This window comes from Pseudophryne corroboree, chromosome 4 (assembly GCF_028390025.1).
Source record: "Pseudophryne corroboree isolate aPseCor3 chromosome 4, aPseCor3.hap2, whole genome shotgun sequence".
Lineage (NCBI taxonomy): Eukaryota > Metazoa > Chordata > Amphibia > Anura > Myobatrachidae > Pseudophryne > Pseudophryne corroboree.
Window position 1 is genome coordinate 845,999,951 of NC_086447.1, and position 17,267 is coordinate 846,017,217.

Here is a 17,267-nt window from a genome sequence, read left to right on the forward strand (position 1 = left end):
CCATACTACGCTCACACAGCAGCACCCATACTACACTCACACAGCACCCATACTACGCTCACACAGCAGCACCCATACTACGCTCACACAGCACCCATACTACGCTCACACAGCAGCACCCATACTACGCTCACACAGCACCCATACTACGCTCACACAGCAGCACCCACTCTACGCTCACACAGCACCCATACTACGCTCACACAGCAGCACCCACTCTACGCTCACACAGCAGCACCCATACTACTCTCACACAGCAGCACCCATACTACGCTCACACAGCAGCACCCATACTACGCTCACACAGCAGCACCCATACTACTCTCACACAGCAGCACCCATACTACTCTCACACAGCGGCACCCATACTACGCTCACACAGCACCCATACTACGCTCACACAGCAGCACCCATACTACACTCACACAGCAGCACCCATACTACGCTCACACACCAGCACCCATACTACGCTCACACAGCGGCACCCATACTACTCACACAGCGGCACCCATACTACACTCACACAGCAGCACCCATACTACGCTCACACACCAGCACCCATACTACGCTCACACAGCGGCACCCATACTACTCACACAGCGGCACCCATACTACACTCACACAGCGGCACCCATACTACGCTCACACAGCGGCACCCATACTACGCTCACACAGCACCCATACTACACTCACACATCGGCACCCATACTACGCTCACACAGCACCCATACTACACTCACACCGGCACCCATACTACGCTCACACAGCACCCATACTACACAGCACCCATACTACTCTTACACAGCACCCACACTTCATTCACACAGCACCCATACTACACTCACACAGCAGCACCCATACTACACAGCACCCATACTACACTCACACATCGGCACCCATACTACACAGCACCCATACTACACTCACACAGCTGCACCCATACTACGCTCACACAGCACCCATACTACACACACATTGGCACCCATACTACTCTCACATAGCACCCATACTACACTCACACATTGGCACCCATACTACTCTCACACAGCACTCATACTACAGTCACAAGCGGCACCCATACTACATTAACACAGCCCCAATTAGCTCCCCCCCCCACCTAACACTCAGTAACCCAACAATTTCTACATCCCAATGCCCATTAACACATTCAGCCTCATACACACACACCTCATAAATCGATTCTGCTAATCATGGAGCATTTATAGAAGTTACCTGGCTGGCATCATGCAGCACATCACCAGGAGCTCCTTCCTCCTGTAGTATAGTGTGGGAGGCGGAGCTTGTGTGTGTCAGGCTCAGGACCCGAGTGAGGAGAGAGTGTCCGGACTCTGGAGGAAAGGGGAGGGTCGGCCACTGCACTGCCTGCACGGCTCTGTACTGCGCTGCCTGCTGATCTCACTAAACAGGTGAGAGTGTCGGACTTTAGGAGGCGGGGCCTGGAAGGAGGGGGTATGGTCTCAGCCGTGGACCAGTGTTTCTCATGTCAGGGGATTGGGGGTGCGTGTGAGTGCGCGGCTCGTTTTGGTGTCACCCTATTGAAGGGTGACACCCGGGTGCGGGCCGCACCCACCTCATGACGCCACTGAGTGCGGTGGTGTCGGCAGTGTCCTCAGTGAGGGGGTGTCAGAAGTGTGGAGGTGCCAACCGTGTACTCTGTGCGGGAGTGCTGGCAATGTTAGCAGTGCAGGAGTGCCGACATTGTTGGCAGTGCAGGAGTGCCAGCAGTGTTCTCAGTGCAGGGTTGCCAGCAGTAATAGCAGTGTCGGGTGTGCTGTCAGCGCAGCTGGTGTCCACCATTTTCTGCAAACCCTGACCTGCTCCATGTGCCCATTGAAGTCAATGGGGAAGCACTTATTGGCTGCGAACCGTGAGAGACAGCGCTCTCAGCCAAACAGCAGTCAGTCCATTGATTTCAGTAGGAATTTGAAATTGGCAGCCGGGCAGATCCGATCCCCCAGCTCAAATTGCCTCAGATCCTGGAATTTTCGGGGCAGTTCGGATTTCCTTAAATCCATAATGCTCATCTCTACGTAATATACATGAAATCAAATAACCTAGGATTTCTTCTTATCGCAATCATACTCTCTTATGCCCCGTGCAACTTGGCAGACTTACTTTGAAGAAATGCATTGGACCTCATTCTGAGTTAAATGCAGCCACTTTTCCATCTAGGCGATGCTGCCTGCTTACAACATTGCACTAATGCAGTATCAGCCCATCTGTGTCATTTTCATTTGGATGGCCAAAGTGCTGACTTAGGGGGTAATTCAGAGTTGATCGCGGCAGCATATTTGTTAGCAGTTGGGCAAAACCATGTGCACTGCAGGGGGGGCAGATATAACATGTGCAGAGAGAATTAGATTTGGGTTATTTTGTTTCTGTGCAGGGTAAATACTGGCTGCTTTATTTTTACACTGCAATTTAGATTTCAGTTTGAACACACCCCACCCAAATCTAACTCTTTCTGCAAATGTTATATCTGCCAGACCTGCAGTGCAAATAATTTTGGCCAACTGCTAACAAATTTGTTGCCGCAATCAACTCGGAATTACCCCCTTAGTGCACATTTCTTCTCACACCTCAGAAGGCTGTGGGAAGAAATGCCATCCACACAGCTACCGAGCATCTAAAACTATTGGATGGCTCCGCTTTGGTCCCCCTAGTGGTAGCTGCGGGAAAAAACAATTGAATCGGCCCCCAGGTGTCACGATAAAATGGTTCAGGTACGATCCCGCTTATTTCTCTTTCAATGGACCCTCAATGTATTTGTTCTGCAATTACTGCAGATGTGTGGTATTTCTCTATTCCTAAGTGTACGTCCTGTCATGTCACGGACATCGTGCAGACATTAACTGTTCCAGTTTATACTGACTCTTTTTTTTGTGCTGTAACAGCATCCATTAGAGCCCACTGTGACATTTAAGTATCTCCAAGGCTTTCAAAACAGAAAAACTCTAATAAATGGTGAGATGTTTCTAATGTGAGTTCTTGGGTGACCTTTACTTTTCCAGACATATGCAATTCAGAGTTTATAACAGATGTAAGTTTAAAAAAGAAAAAAAAAAAAAATTAACGTTACTATTGATATTGAGTTCTTTAAATCACTGATGCACAACCTGTAATTGTTTGCAGCCTGCAGGGAACATGACAGATGCATGGGTACCTGCGGACACAAGGGGCGGGATGCATCATGCATTGCATTATGAATGCGGTGCATCCCGCCACTCATTGCTTGCATATCGGCATTTACATGAATATTTCATCAAAGGACAGTTCTCTTGTGGCGCCCAGTGCGAAAGTTTCCACTGGTGCCCCCCCCCCCCCCTGCGGCAAAACAGAGGCGTGGCTTCATAGGGGAGGGTCATGGCCACAGTTATGCCCCAGTAGCTGTGCCCCCAGATTTGCCCCAAGTAGTTGTGCCCCCCAGTTGATTTGCCCCCAGTAGATTTGACCCCTGTAGCTGTGCCCCCAGTAGTTGTGCCCCCCTGTAGATTTGCCCCCAGCAGCTGTGCCCCCAGTAGCTGTTTCCCCTGTAGCTTTGCCCCCTGTAGTTGTTCCCCTAGTAGTTGTGACCCCGGTAGCTGTGCCCCCTGTAGCTGTGCCCAAGTTGATTTGCCCCCTGTAGCTGTGCCCCCTAGTAGTTGTGCCCCCCTGTAGATTTGCCCCCAGTAGCTGTGCCCCAGTTAATTTGCCCCCAGTAGCTGTTTCCCCTGTAGCAGTGCCCCCTGTAGTTGTTCCCCTAGTAGTTGTTCCCCCTGTAGCTGTGCCCCTTGTAGCAGTGCCCCCTGTAGCAGTGCCCCCTGTAGTAGTGCCCCCTGTAGTTGTTCCCCTAGTAGTTGTTCCCCCTGTAGCAGTGCCCCCTGTAGCAGTGCCCCCTGTAGCTGTGCCCCTTGTAGCAGTGCCCCCTGTAGTAGTGCCCCCTGTAGTTGTTCCCCTAGTAGTTGTTCCCCCTGTAGCTGTGCCCCTTGTAGCAGTGCCCCCTGTAGTAGTGCCCACTGTAGCTGTGACCCTAGTAATTGTTCCCCCTGTAGCTGTGCCCCTTGTAGCAGTGCCCCATGTAGTAGTGCCCACTGTAGCTGTGACCCTAGTTGATTTGCCCCCAGTTGATTTGCCCCCAGTAGCTGTTCCCCCTGTAGCAATGCCCCCAGTATGTGCCCCCTGTAGATGTGCCCCTTGTAGCTGTGCCCACTGTATGTGCCCCCAGTAGTGGTGCCCTTTGTAGCTGTGCCCCCTGTATGTGCCCCCAGTAGTTGTGCCCCCTGTAGCCGCTTTGAAACCCTAAAAGAAAAATCCCAATACTTACCAGCCTCGCTCCTGCTTCCGGACCGCTGCTGCTGCTGCTGCTGCTTCTGCTGTCTCCGGGCGCCGGCTCCTCTCTATGGGAGAGACGTAATGACGTCTCTCCCATAGCAGCGCCGCACTGACACTAGGCGCTCGCTGCAGCTGGGGGCCTGGAGCCGAGGAGCGGGGAAGGAGGGAGGATAATAGTAGTGGCTCTTGCCACGGCGGCGCCCTCAGGGTAGCGGCGCCCCGGGCAAAAAGCCTGCTTGCCCGTGGCAAGAGCCGCTACTGCTGGTAGTCCGTCTATCATGCGTCAAGTGCCACATGTGCTGCAGAGGGTGCTGGGATGGATCACATTAGATCACTCTCAAGGGGAAAGATAAAAAGACGCCCATAGGCTTTTGTAGATGGCGCTACCCACCTGACCACGCCTCCTGTGATTAGGCCACGCCCCCTGAAAATGACCTGGGCCAAGCCAGGCTCTCTACTGTCCTGGATCTCGCTGCTGCCTACATAGAAGCATCAGCGATAGCACTAACATGTTAATGCAGCAGGAGGCAACACATCACCAACTAGCACCACTTGCAGCTGCAGGTCCTGTTGACTTTCTGTTCCCTGAAGCCTGGAGAGAGATAAATTGGAGAGAGAAAAGTAGCAGCCAACCAGCTGTCATTTTTCAAACACATCCTGCAACATGGCAGCTAGGAACTGATTAGCTTGGTACTTTAGCTCTCTCCATGGCTTAGTAAATATCCCTGTAGAAAGAGGTGGAAGTGCACAATTTTAGAGCTTCACATGCTTTGTGGAAGGGCGCAAAACCGTTTCCACTCTACACAAACTTTTGAATTTTAGAAATGGCCAGTGATCCGAGCCAGTCCTCCTTAAAAAGTACAATTCATCAAATTTAAAGTGATCTCCAAATTTGCGTCAATGTTTAGGCTAATTGGTGGCAGGTGCTAATAAAATTTCTGGAGTTTCGTACATCTCTATATGGGACAACCCTACCTATGAGCAGATATTTACAGGAACCTGTCCAGGATCTGTCTTTGGAGGTCATTCCGAGTTGATCGCTCGGTAGCTGTTTTTAGCATCCGTGCAAACGCTAAGCCGCCGCCCTCTGGGAGTGTATTTTAGCTTAGCAGAAGTGCGAACGAAAGGATTTCAGAGCGGCTACAAAACTTCAGACCATTCAGTTCCGGATTTGACGTCACAAACACACCCTGCGTTCGGCTAGCCACCCCTGCGTTTTTCTTGGCACGCCTGCGTTTTTTTGGACACTCCCTGAAAATGGTCAGTTGACACCCAGAAACGCCCACTTCATGTCAATCACTCTGCGGTCAGCAGTGCGACTGAAAAGCTTCGCTAGACCTTGTGTGAAAATACATCAGCCGTTGTGAAAGTACGTCGCGCGTGCGCATTGTGCTGCATACACATGTGCAAAAGTGCCAGTTTTTCTTTTCCTTAATCGCAACGCAGCGAACATTTTCAGCCAGCGATCAACTCGGAATGACCCCCATTGTTACTTACTTTATAATTCAACATTTTAGGTTTGTATTTTCTGGCGTCAGGAACCCATGATTTCTTTTATATGTCCTTGTCCGCTGTTTTTATCCTAGTTTTACTCCTAATCTGTGTATCTATTAATTTTAAGAGTTTATGCATATGGTTCACAGCAGTCACTGTTTTTCTAGCTGGAAGCCTGTGAGATTGCATTAACATTTTCTTTGAGCTCAGATTCCTGCTAGACCAAGATTGTGGAGGTGTAGCAAAAATAGATTTTTATAGCTATTTAAATGTGTATGGATACTCAGTGGGAATCATGGGGTGGCAGAATGAGCATGTGGTCATATGGAAATTGATGTTTTTTCGTTTTCTAATCATTGTATATTTTTTAATGAGCAGAGTTATTAAGTATCATTTTTGTTGTAGCCTCTTATACATTTCAAGGATGCTTCTAATAGGCTTCCTTCTTGAACTTTCCAACTGGGACAGCATTAAAGTATATATGTACTTCTAGTACCCCATAATGAGGTACCCATAAAAGTATGGTACATACAGTATACAGGCTGCCCATATACAGGCTTCCCAGTTCTATGGTGGTCATTCCGAGTTGTTCACTAGCTGCATTCGTTCGCTGTGCAGCGATGGGGCAAAAAAAGGGACTTCTGCGCATGCGTATGCGGCACAATTCACACATGCGACGTACTATTACAACGAACGTTGTAGTTTCACACAGGGTCTAGCGAAGCTTTTCAGTCGCACTGGCTGCCGCAGAGTGATTGACATGAGGTGGGCGTTTCTGGGTGAAAACTGACCGTTTTCAGGGAGTGTTCGAAAAAACGCAGGCATGCCAGGAAAAATGCATGCGTGGCTGGGCGAACGCAGGGCGTGTTTGTGACTATCAAAACAAGAACTGAACAGTCTGAAGTGATTGCAAGCGCTGAGTAGGTTTTGAGCTACTCTAAAACTGCACAAAAAAAATGCTTTCGTTCGCACTTCTGATAAGCTGAAATACACTCCCAGTGGGCGGCGGCATAACGTTTGCACAGCTGCTAAAAACTGCTAGCGAGCGATCAACTCGGAATGACCACCTATAGCCCCTGTAGTTTTTTCCACCCTACTTTAGTTTAGAGGTGGGAAGGCAAAACATATTGTGTACCCAAAAGCCTTGGAATAGCAATATTGATAACAGAAGGAAAACTTGACGCCCATCTCGCAATGTATGTACAGTACAAACTGAAGTACCCGGCTTTGCAATTTTAAATCTTCAAGTTATTAAGTTATCAATGAGTTGAATGTTACTGTCAGCATTTTAAAAATAATTTGCAGCTTAGCAGCTCTTCCAACACATCCATGAGGTGGCTGCCAAGTGTCGTTTTTTGGGGGAGGTGTCGCCAGTAGCCCTAATCCCCAGCTTTGCTCTCTGTTCAGTTTTATAATCACTGACATTGTGAGATGGGTGTAAAGTTTTCCCTTTGTTATCAATGTTGCTATGCCAAGGCTTTTGGGTGCACTATATTTTTTACCTTCCCACCTCCATTTCTGTCAGTTCTTTCAGGTCATTGAATTATGGTTATTTCTGTCAGTTATTACAGTTCGTTACATGTTTCATCCAAATCCATCCAGTGGAACGCCCAGAACAGGCTCTCTCTGGTGAACACGGGTATGGGTCATTAGGTCGACCACACTTAGGTCGACCACTATTGGTCAACATGCAGTAGGTCGACATGGTCAATAGGTCAACATGGTCAATATGTCGACATGTACTAGGTCGATAAGCACTGAGTTTTTTTTACTGTTTTTGGTGTTGTTTTCTTCGTAAAGTGACCGGGAACCCCAATTAGTGCACCGTGTTCGCTTGCCATGCTTTGGGCAAGGTGCCTCACTCCGCTACCGCTGCACTCAGCACAGGTTACCGTTCCCAATTGTAGCCCACGTGGAGCGTAAAGTCTGAAAAAGTTCAAAAAATTTTTAAAAAAAATTAAAAACTCATGTCGACCTTTTTCCATGTCGACCTAGAACATGTTGACCACTTCGACCTATTGACCATGTCGACCTAATGCAAAAAATAAAAACTCATGTCGACCTTTATCGATGTCGACCTAGAACATGTTGACCACTTCGACCTATTGACCATGTCGACCTATCGACCATGTCGACCAATAGTGGTCGACCTAAGTGCTGTTGACTTAATGACCGTACCCCGGTGAACTCTAACAGAAGGTCCAAGCAGGACCCCAAACCCGTAGTATATCTTCTGGGATCTAATATTACCACTCTGTCATGTTTTAATTCATATCCATCCAGTGAAAGACCAAGAACAGGCTCCCTGGGTCAAAGTTCTGGTAGGATACAACTGGACCACCTAGTATTGGTCTCATCCCAAACAGTGCAGGTGTGTGCGAATGTATAACTGGAAAAACAGACCAGTGAATTTTATATACAGGTTGAGTATCCCTTATCCAAAATGCTTGGGACCAGAAGTATTTTGGATATCGGATTATTCCGTATTTTGGATTAATTGCATACCATAATGAGATATTATGGCGATGGGACCCAAGTCTAAGCACAGAATGCATTTATGTTTCATATACGCCTTATACACACAGCCTGAAGGTCTTTTAATACAATATTTTTAATAACTTTGTGTATTAAACAAAGTTTGCGTACATTGAGCCATCAAAAAACAAAAGTTTCACTATCTCACTCTCACACAAAAAAGTCCGTATTTCGGAATATTCCGTATTTCGGATATTTGGATATGGGAAACTCAACCTGTATAAGAAAATATATTCCTTTTCATATTGCAAATTCTATGTCCTTTGCATGCTATCTCTTGCAGCCTTTTTCAGTTCCGACCATAGTAAGTCAGTGAATTGGATTTCTGATTGAGCCCCATGTGCTGTGGGTTATTGTTCATACAGATTTCACTACATGATATGCCAAGATATTTTTAGCACACGCATGTTCTTATCCAGGTCACTGCTTTCTGCAAGAAATTAGATTGGACAATTTGTTTTCCCATAGGGAGAATTCCTCTGTGAAACACATCACCGTCTGACAAGTCATCCACTTGTAGAGATTTATGTACTTACGTCTAGTCACAGGCAGTTGTTATTTTCTTTCACACATTAATATCCCCCTGTAACTCATGTAGCAAGTGACTAGGGGCCGGATGCAGAGGCGTACACAGATCATACGCAGCTGAGATTTGTCACAGATTCTCAAGTGAGAAAATATATTCCGTTCCCAGTATAAGCATTCCCCGTGTTCTTCCATGCGACGGACTGGGCGATGCCCACTTTTGTTATCTGAGTATTGCTTAAGTGCGTTTGTGGATCAGATCAGTCCACCATTGGCGCTCCATCAGACGAACATCAACTCCTCCATCAACTCCTCCAGCCTGGCACAGAGTCTCCCAGGTAACGTTCTTTAAAAATGTCCACTGTGACGGCGGTGCTGTGAAAGACACAAAAACACAGTCGCATGATGAAACACGCCCATGACCAGGGCAGTCTTAATAGAATTGAAGACCCTGGGCAAAGCAATACACTGGGTACCCTACCCACCCAGTCATGGGAATACACAAAATAAAAAAATTATAATTTACCCCTCCTGCGGTGCCTCGCACTCTCTCCACATGCTTCCATACAGTGTCAGCACTCTGATTGGTGGATAGATCCAGCCAGGGCTGGTGCTAGAGTGTTCGATGACCCCCCTGCAACTATAAATATGAGTACCCCTACAAATGTGTCCTCTTGACATGTCTCTTTACAATGTTTAATATTTTTAAATGTAATGTGTAATATGTTGTACAGTAAGTGATACAGGGACAGTAGTGTGTGCAGGGTTAGGAGGGTATGGGTACAGTAGTGTGTGCAGGGTTAGGAGGGTATGGGTACAGTCGTGTATGCAGTGTTAGGAGGGTATGGGAACAGTAGTATGTGCGGGTGGTATTCATGTGACCGCCGGTCAGCTGACCAACAGTCACATGACCTCCTCCACCAGCCCGACGGGTCACTGTCCCGATGGTCGGCATGCCGACCAACAGGGACTATTTCCACTCGTGTGTGTCCACGACACCCATAGAGTGGGAATAGAACCCGTGGCGACCACAGGTCGCCACCGAGCCCGCAGCGTGGCGAGCGCAGCGAGCCCGCAAGGGGCTTGCTGCACTCGCCCCTCCCCGCCGGGATCCCGTCGTCGGTATGCTGCAGGGATCCCGGTGTCGGTAAGGAGGCCGCCGGTCAGCCGTACTACACCCATATGTGCAGGGTTAGGAGGGTATGGGTACAGTAGTGTGTGCAGGGTTAGGAGAGTATGGGTACAGTCGTGTATGTAGTGTTAGGAGGGTATGGGTACAGTAGTGTGTGCAGGGTTAGGAGGGTGTGGGAACAGTAGTGTGTGCAGGGTTAGGAGGGTATGGGAACAGTAGTGTGTGCAGGGTTAGGAGGGTATGGGTACAGAATTGTGTGCAGGGTTAGGAGGGTATGTGTACAGTAGTGTGTGCAGGGTTAGGAGAGTATGTGTACAGTAGTGTGTGCAGGGTTAGGAGGGTATGGGTACAGTCGTGTATGCAGTGTTAGGAGTGTATGGGTACAGTAGTGTGTGCAGGGTTAGGAGGGTATGGGAACAGTAGTGTGTGCAGGGTTAGGAGGGTATAGGAACAGTAGTGTGTGCAGTGTTGGGAGGGTATGGGTACAGTAGTGTGTGCAGGGTTAGGAGGGTATGGGTACAGTAGTGTGTGCAGGGTTAGGAGAGTATGTGTACAGTAGTGTGTGCAGGGTTAGGAGGGTATGGGTACAGTCATGTATGCAGTGTTAGGAGGGTATGGGTACAGTAGTGTGTGCAGGGTTAGGAGGGTAAGGGTACAGAAGTGTGTGCAGGGTTAGCAGGGTAGGTGAATCCATGCTGTTTGGGATCCTGTAAAATGCTGGATTTTAGATAATCTACAACTCAGTCAAGAGTGTTTCCATCAATTTCCCTACTACTGATGTAAGACTCACTGGTCTGTAGTTGTTTGCCTCTTCCTTGCTTCCACTTTTGTGCCGTGGGACTACGTTTACTCTTTTCCAGTACTCTGGAATTACTCCTGTAGCTAGTGACTGGTTGAATAATTCTGTTAATGGTGCTACCAGCACCTCTTTAAGCTCTTTTAGTATCCTTGGATGCATCCCATCTGGCCCCATAGATTTGTCCACTTTCAGCTTTGAGAGTTCTGTTAGGACCTTCTCGTCTGTAAATGTACTTGTTTCATTTTCCTGAATATCCCTGCAACTTAACTGTGGCCCCATCCCCTCTCTTTCAGTAGTGAATATTGAGCAAAAATAGTTATTAAGATGATCTGCTATTTCATTGTCTCCCTCAACAAGACTCCCAGTCTCGCCTCCTTTACCCACTGTCTGGTCCATTTTGTCCTCAGCTTGTGCCTTTGCACATCTGATTATCTTCTTAGTCTCCTTCTGTCTAACAAGATATATCTCTTTGTCTTCATTATTTTGTGTCTGCTTATATTTCCTGAAAGCCATACATGATCACTTACAGTCACCTGTCCTGAGCTCAGAGAAAGATGCAGTCAGAGGTAAAAGCAGTGCTCATGTTCAAAGTCCTGAACACCCTTCCTGCACACGCATGATCCATGGTGTGTGACGCCATACACATATGTGTACAACATCGCTATGCTGGGGGTCATTTTAGGGTGGAGACTAGGAGGTGACCTGAAGTCATTGCAAAAAGAGGAGGTGTTATGGCAGTGACATGGGTGCCTTATGGCAGTGACAATGGCGTGTTATGTCAGTGAAATGGGTGTCTTATAACAGTGACATGGGCGTGTTATGGCAGTAACATGGGTGTCTTAAGGCAGCAACATGGGCGTGTTATGGCAGTAACATGGATGTCTTATGGCAGTATTTTTTTTTCCTGTGGTGGCCAACGTCTGGGCGTGCAGGTTGCAAAACTAGGGTATAAGGTAGTCTTTTCCTGCAATACCACACCCCTTTATGCAAAGCCACGCCCATTTCAGCAAGGCCATGCCACTTTTTGCAGCAGATTCATCACTTTACTAGTGGCAATTATAGGGGGGGGGGGGGGGGGGGGGCAGAGAATGTTTTGGCTTGGGGGAGAAAAAATTTTAGTTGCGCCACTGCGGGTGGTATTCATGTGACCGGCGGTCAGCAGACCGATGGTCACATGACCTCCCCCAAAATCCCGCCCCCTCACTATCCCGACATGCTGACCAACAGGGACTATTTCCACTTGTGGGTGTCCACAACACCCATAGAGTGGGAATAGAACCCGTGGCGACTGCAGGTCACCACCAAGACCGTAGCATGGCGAGTGCAGCGAGTCCGCAAGGGGATTGCTGCACTCGACCCTCCCCGCAGGGATCCCGTAGTCGGTATGCTGACCGGCGGTCAGGAGACCATCAATCAGCCATACCACACCCGAATAGACCCCTAGGTATTTGAATTATCTAATGTTTTGAGCGTCTACTCCCCTCTTCCTCTTCCCTCCTCTGTCGTCAGCAGTACATTTTCCCTGCATTATTGTATATTTCATCAGCAAGGGGCCCTGAGTGTAATTAATTGAAGCGGGTGTAGCTGTTTCCCTGATGTTCTTTCATTTTACACTTGCAAAACAAGCTGTTTCCACAGTATTTGTGCAATCTCTGTAGCCCCAGTTAAAGCACTGAATAATAAGCCATTAGCTTCCAGAGATGCACTACTTACATTTAGTATGAACGAGATCACTGCGTGCTGCCAAGACCATGCAAGATTAGCAGTACTTTTGCAAGTGCAACATTGTCAATCATTGTAACAATGGGGATCCGGATTGAAAGTCGACAGTAACTAGGTCGACAATGTCTAGGTCGACCACTATTGGTCGACAGTAACTAGGTCGACAGGGTGTCTAGGTCGACAGGGTATTTAGGTCGACATGTTCAAGGTCGACAGGTCAAAAGGTCAACATGAGTTTTTCACAATTTTTTTCTTTTTTGGAACCTTTTCATACTTAACGATCCACGTGGACTACGATTGGAACGGTAATCTGTGCCGAGCGAAGCGGTAGCGGAGCGAAGGCACCATGCCCGAAGCATGGCGAGCGAAGCGAGCCATGCGAGGGGACGCGGTGCACTAATTGGGGTTCCCGGTCACTCTACGAAGAAAACGACACCAAAATAATATTAAAAGCTCATGTCGACCTTTTGACCTGTCGACCTAGAACATGTCGACCTAAAGACCCTGTCGACCTAGACACCCTGTCGACCTAGTTACTGTCGACCAATAGTGGTCGACCTAGACATTGTCGACCTAGTTACTGTCGACTTTCAATACCACACCCCTAGGGGGCCATTCCAAGTTGATTGCTCGCTGCCGTTTTTTCGCAGCGCAGCGAACAGGTTACTACTGCGCATTCATGTGCACCGCAATGTGCAGGCGCGTCGTACGGGTACAAAGCGGATCGTTGATGGGCGCTGGATTAAACAAAGAATCCATTTGCACAGCCGATCGCAAGGAGATTGACAGGAAGAGGGCGTGTATGGGTGTCAACTGACCGTTTTCTGAGAGTGCTTGGAAAAACGCAGGCGTGTCCAGGCGTTTGCAGGGCGGGTGTCTGACGTCAATTCCGAGACCAAAAAGACTGAAGTGATCGCAAGGGCTGAGTAAGTCCAGAGCTACTCAGAAACGGCAAAAAACTTTTTCATCCTGCTCGGCTGCACACGCGTTCGCACACCTGCAAAGCAAAAGTACACTCCCCCATGGGCGGCGACTATGCGTTTGCATGGCTGCTAAAAGTAGCTAGCGAGCGATCAACTCGGAATGAGGGTCATTGTTAACCTGTGAGTAGAAACAAACTTTTCTTGCAGTCTGATTGGGCTGATGTATAAGGCAGAGTGGAGAAAAGCTGTTTACAAGGGTATCCGGTCTTTAGGCCGACCACACTTAGGTCGACAGTCATTAGGTCAAACACTATTGGTCGACATGCATTAGGTCAACATAGACTATAGGTCGACATAGTCAATAGGTCCACATGTACAAGGTCGACATGAAAAAAGGTCGACATGAGGTGTTTTTTAAACAAAACAAAACATTTTTTGAACTTTTTCATACTTTACGGACTATGATTGGGAATAGTAACCTGTGCCGAGCACATCGGTAACGGACCGAGGCACCTTGCCTGAAGCAAGATGGTGCACTAATTGGGGTTCCCAGTCACTTTACGAAGAAAACTACAACAACATTTTAAAAATAAAACTCACGTTGACCTTTCTCTTACGTCCTAGAGGATGCTGGGGACTCCAAAAGGACCATGGGGTATAGACGGGATCCGCAGGAGCTTGGGCACACTGAAAAGACTTAAGACTGGGTGTGAACTGGCTCCTCCCTCTATGCCCCTCCTCCAGACATCAGTTAGACTTTGTGCCCAGGAGTGATGGGACACTCACTAGGGGAGCTCTACAGAGTTTCTCTGGAAAAGACTTTTTGTTAGGTTTTCTATTTTCAGGGAGACCTGCTGGCTACAGGCTCCCTGCAGCGTGGGACTGAGGGGAGAGAAGTCAGACCTACTTCTTCTTAGTTTAAGGGCTCTGCTTCTCGGCTACTGGACACCATTAGCTCCAGAGGGTTCGATCACTTGGTGCACCTAGCTGCTTGTTCCCAGAGCCACACCGTCACACCCTCACAGAAGCCAGAAGAAAGAAGTCGGGTGAGTATGAGAAGATCAGAAGACTTCAGGACGGCAGAAGACTTCGGTGACCAGGTACAGCGCAGCGGTATCGCTGCGCTCCATGCTCCCACACACGACCACTGACGGCACTCACAGGGTGCAGGGCGCTGGGGGGGGGGGGGGGCTGGGCAGAAGGTTACTGGGGTCCGGGAAGCTGGCAGAAGCATTTTCGGTGCCTCGGCACCGTTTCTCAGCCCCCGCCGGCATTTTCAGAATTTTCAAATCTGGCGCGCTGAAGCTCGTTGGGAAGGGGCGGAGCTTAGCGCGCAGCTCACAGCGCCATCTTTTTCTCCTCCACGCGGCTGAAGGAGATGCTGGGCCGGGACCTCCATCACTCCTCGCAAGTAACGGGGTGATATCTCAGGGGGGTGGGCACAGTGTGGTGCATTTATTATTATTATTTCAAGCAGCGCTGGTCATATATATCCCTTATAGGGATATATAGGCGCTGGGGTGTGGGCTGGCATACTCCCTCTGGGTCCTCTATCTGGGCTTCACTATGGGCCTGTCCCCTAGCTGAGACATTCTGAGCATGTGTCGGTGTGTCGATTAAACGTGTCGGCATGTCTGAGGCTGAATGTGATTCACCGGAGGAGGTTGTTGGGGGTGCGGTTGTGGGTCTGGATTTAGGCCTGTCGGCGCAGCCGACACCTGATTTACTCACATTACTAAGTACAATCAATACGAATGTAGCTTCTTTATCAAAGAGGTTGGATAAGTCTGAGTCACAGACGCAGGTGTGGAAAAAGTACATAGAGGAGGCTTTGTCTCAGGTACAGACCCCATCGGGCTCGCAAAAGCGGCCGTTTACTCAAGTGGTAGATACTGATACCGACACGGACTCTGATTCTGAGGTCGATTTTTCTGAGGCTGCTTTGCATCCACGTTTAGTGAAGAGTATTCAGTACATGATTGTGGCTATAAAGGATGTTTTACACATTTCTGATGAACCTGCGGTGCAGGAAACAAGGATTTGTTTGTTCAAAGGGAAAAAACCTGAAGTGAAGTTTCCCCCCTCTCATGAAATGAATACTCTTTGTGAAAAAGCTTGGGAGTCGCCGGATAAGAGGTGGCAGATTTCCAAGAGGATTTACATGGCGTATCCTTTCACCTCTGATGACAGGGAAAAATGGGAGTCGTCTCCAAATGTTGACAAAGCTCTATCTCGTTTGTCTAAGAAGGTGGTGCTTCCATCTCCTGACACGACAGCTCTCAAGGATCCGGCGGATCGCAAGCTGGAGACGTCTCTGAAGTCCATTTTCGCTAATACGGGTGCATAGCTCAGGCCTGCAGTGGCGTCGGTGTGGGTGAGTAGTGCTATTGCTAAATGGGCTGAGAATTTAGCTGCTGATATGGATACCCTTGATAAAGATAATGTTCTTCTGACTCTTGGTTATATCAAGGACGCTGCAGATTACCTGAAGGCTGCGGCGAGGGATGTTTGTCTCTTGGGATCAAGAGCCAATGCCATGTCAATATCGGCAAGGAGGGCGTTGTGGATCCATCAATGGAATGCGGATGCCGACTCCAAGAGAGCTATGGAAGCTTTACCCTTCAAAGGTAATGTCTTGTTTGGGGACGGCTTGGCGGACCTAGTCTCTACCGCGACGGCGGGTAAGTCCTCTTTTCTTCCCTATGTTCCCACACAACACAAAAAGGCACCACATCAGCAGATGCAGTCCTTTCGTCCCAATAAATACAGGCGTGGAAAAGGTTTGTCCTTCCTCGCTTCTAAAGGTAAAGGAAGGGGTAGGAAGTCGCCTGCCGTGTCAGGCGCCCAGGACCAAAAATCATCCCCTGCCTCTACCAAGTCCACCGCATGACGCTGGGGCTGCCCTGGGGGAGTCCGGACCGGTGGGGGGCCGTCTCCGAGTCTTCAGTCAGGTCTGGATTTAATTAGGCCTTGATCCTTGGGTCCTAGAGATTGTATCTCAGGGATACAAACTGGAGTTTCGGGAGGTGCCCCCTCACCGGTTTTTCGTTTCGCCCTTACCAGCGTCTCTTCCGGACAGGGAGCTGGTGCTGGCAGCAATACAAAAATTGTGTCAACAGAGGGTCATTGTTCCCGTTCCCCCGTCACAATGGGGGGAGGGGTTCTACTTGAGCCTATTTGTGGTGCCGAAACCGGACGGTTCGGTCAGACTGATTCTGAATCTAAAATCCCTCAATCCATACTTGAAAGTTTTCAAGTTCAAGATGGAATCTCTTCGAGCTGTGATTTCCAGCCTAGAAGGGGGGATTGTATGGCGTCAGTCGACATAAAGGATGCCTACTTACACGTCCCGATATTTCCTTCGCATCAGGCCTTCCTCAGGTTAGCGATACAGGAGTCTCATTACCAATTTCAGACGTTGCCGTTTGGCCTTTCCACGGCCCCGAGGGTTTTCACCAAGGTCATGGCAGAAATGATGGTTCTCCTTTGCAAGCAAGGGGTTACAATTATCCCCTACTTGGACGATCTCCTGATAAAGGCGAGGTCCAAGGAAAGGTTGCTAAGGAGTGTAGATTTGGTGCTGTCGGTGCTACGACAGCACGGTTGGGTTGGGTGCTAAATTTGCCAAAATCTCAGTTGATTCCGACCACCCGGCTGTCTTTTCTGGGCATGATTTTGGCTCTAGAACTGCAGTCGATGGTCAGGGAACTTCTGAGGCCGAAGACTGTGTCCATCCATCAATGTACGCGGGTTCTGGGGAAGATGGTTGCGACGTACGAAGGTATTCCGTTTGGCAGGTTTCATG

General features: G+C 48.7%; 1 long non-coding RNA gene across 1 annotated transcript in view; it reads left to right on the top strand.

The window, feature by feature from the left end:
* Positions 1-1,247: 1,247 nt before the first annotated feature.
* The window catches only part of LOC134911823 (uncharacterized), a 69,703-nt gene continuing 53,683 nt past the window's right edge, over positions 1,248-17,267 (top strand). The window contains exon 1 of the long non-coding RNA XR_010176873.1: positions 1,248-1,427. This is a non-coding gene — a long non-coding RNA (uncharacterized LOC134911823). The remainder of the gene's footprint in view (positions 1,428-17,267) is intronic.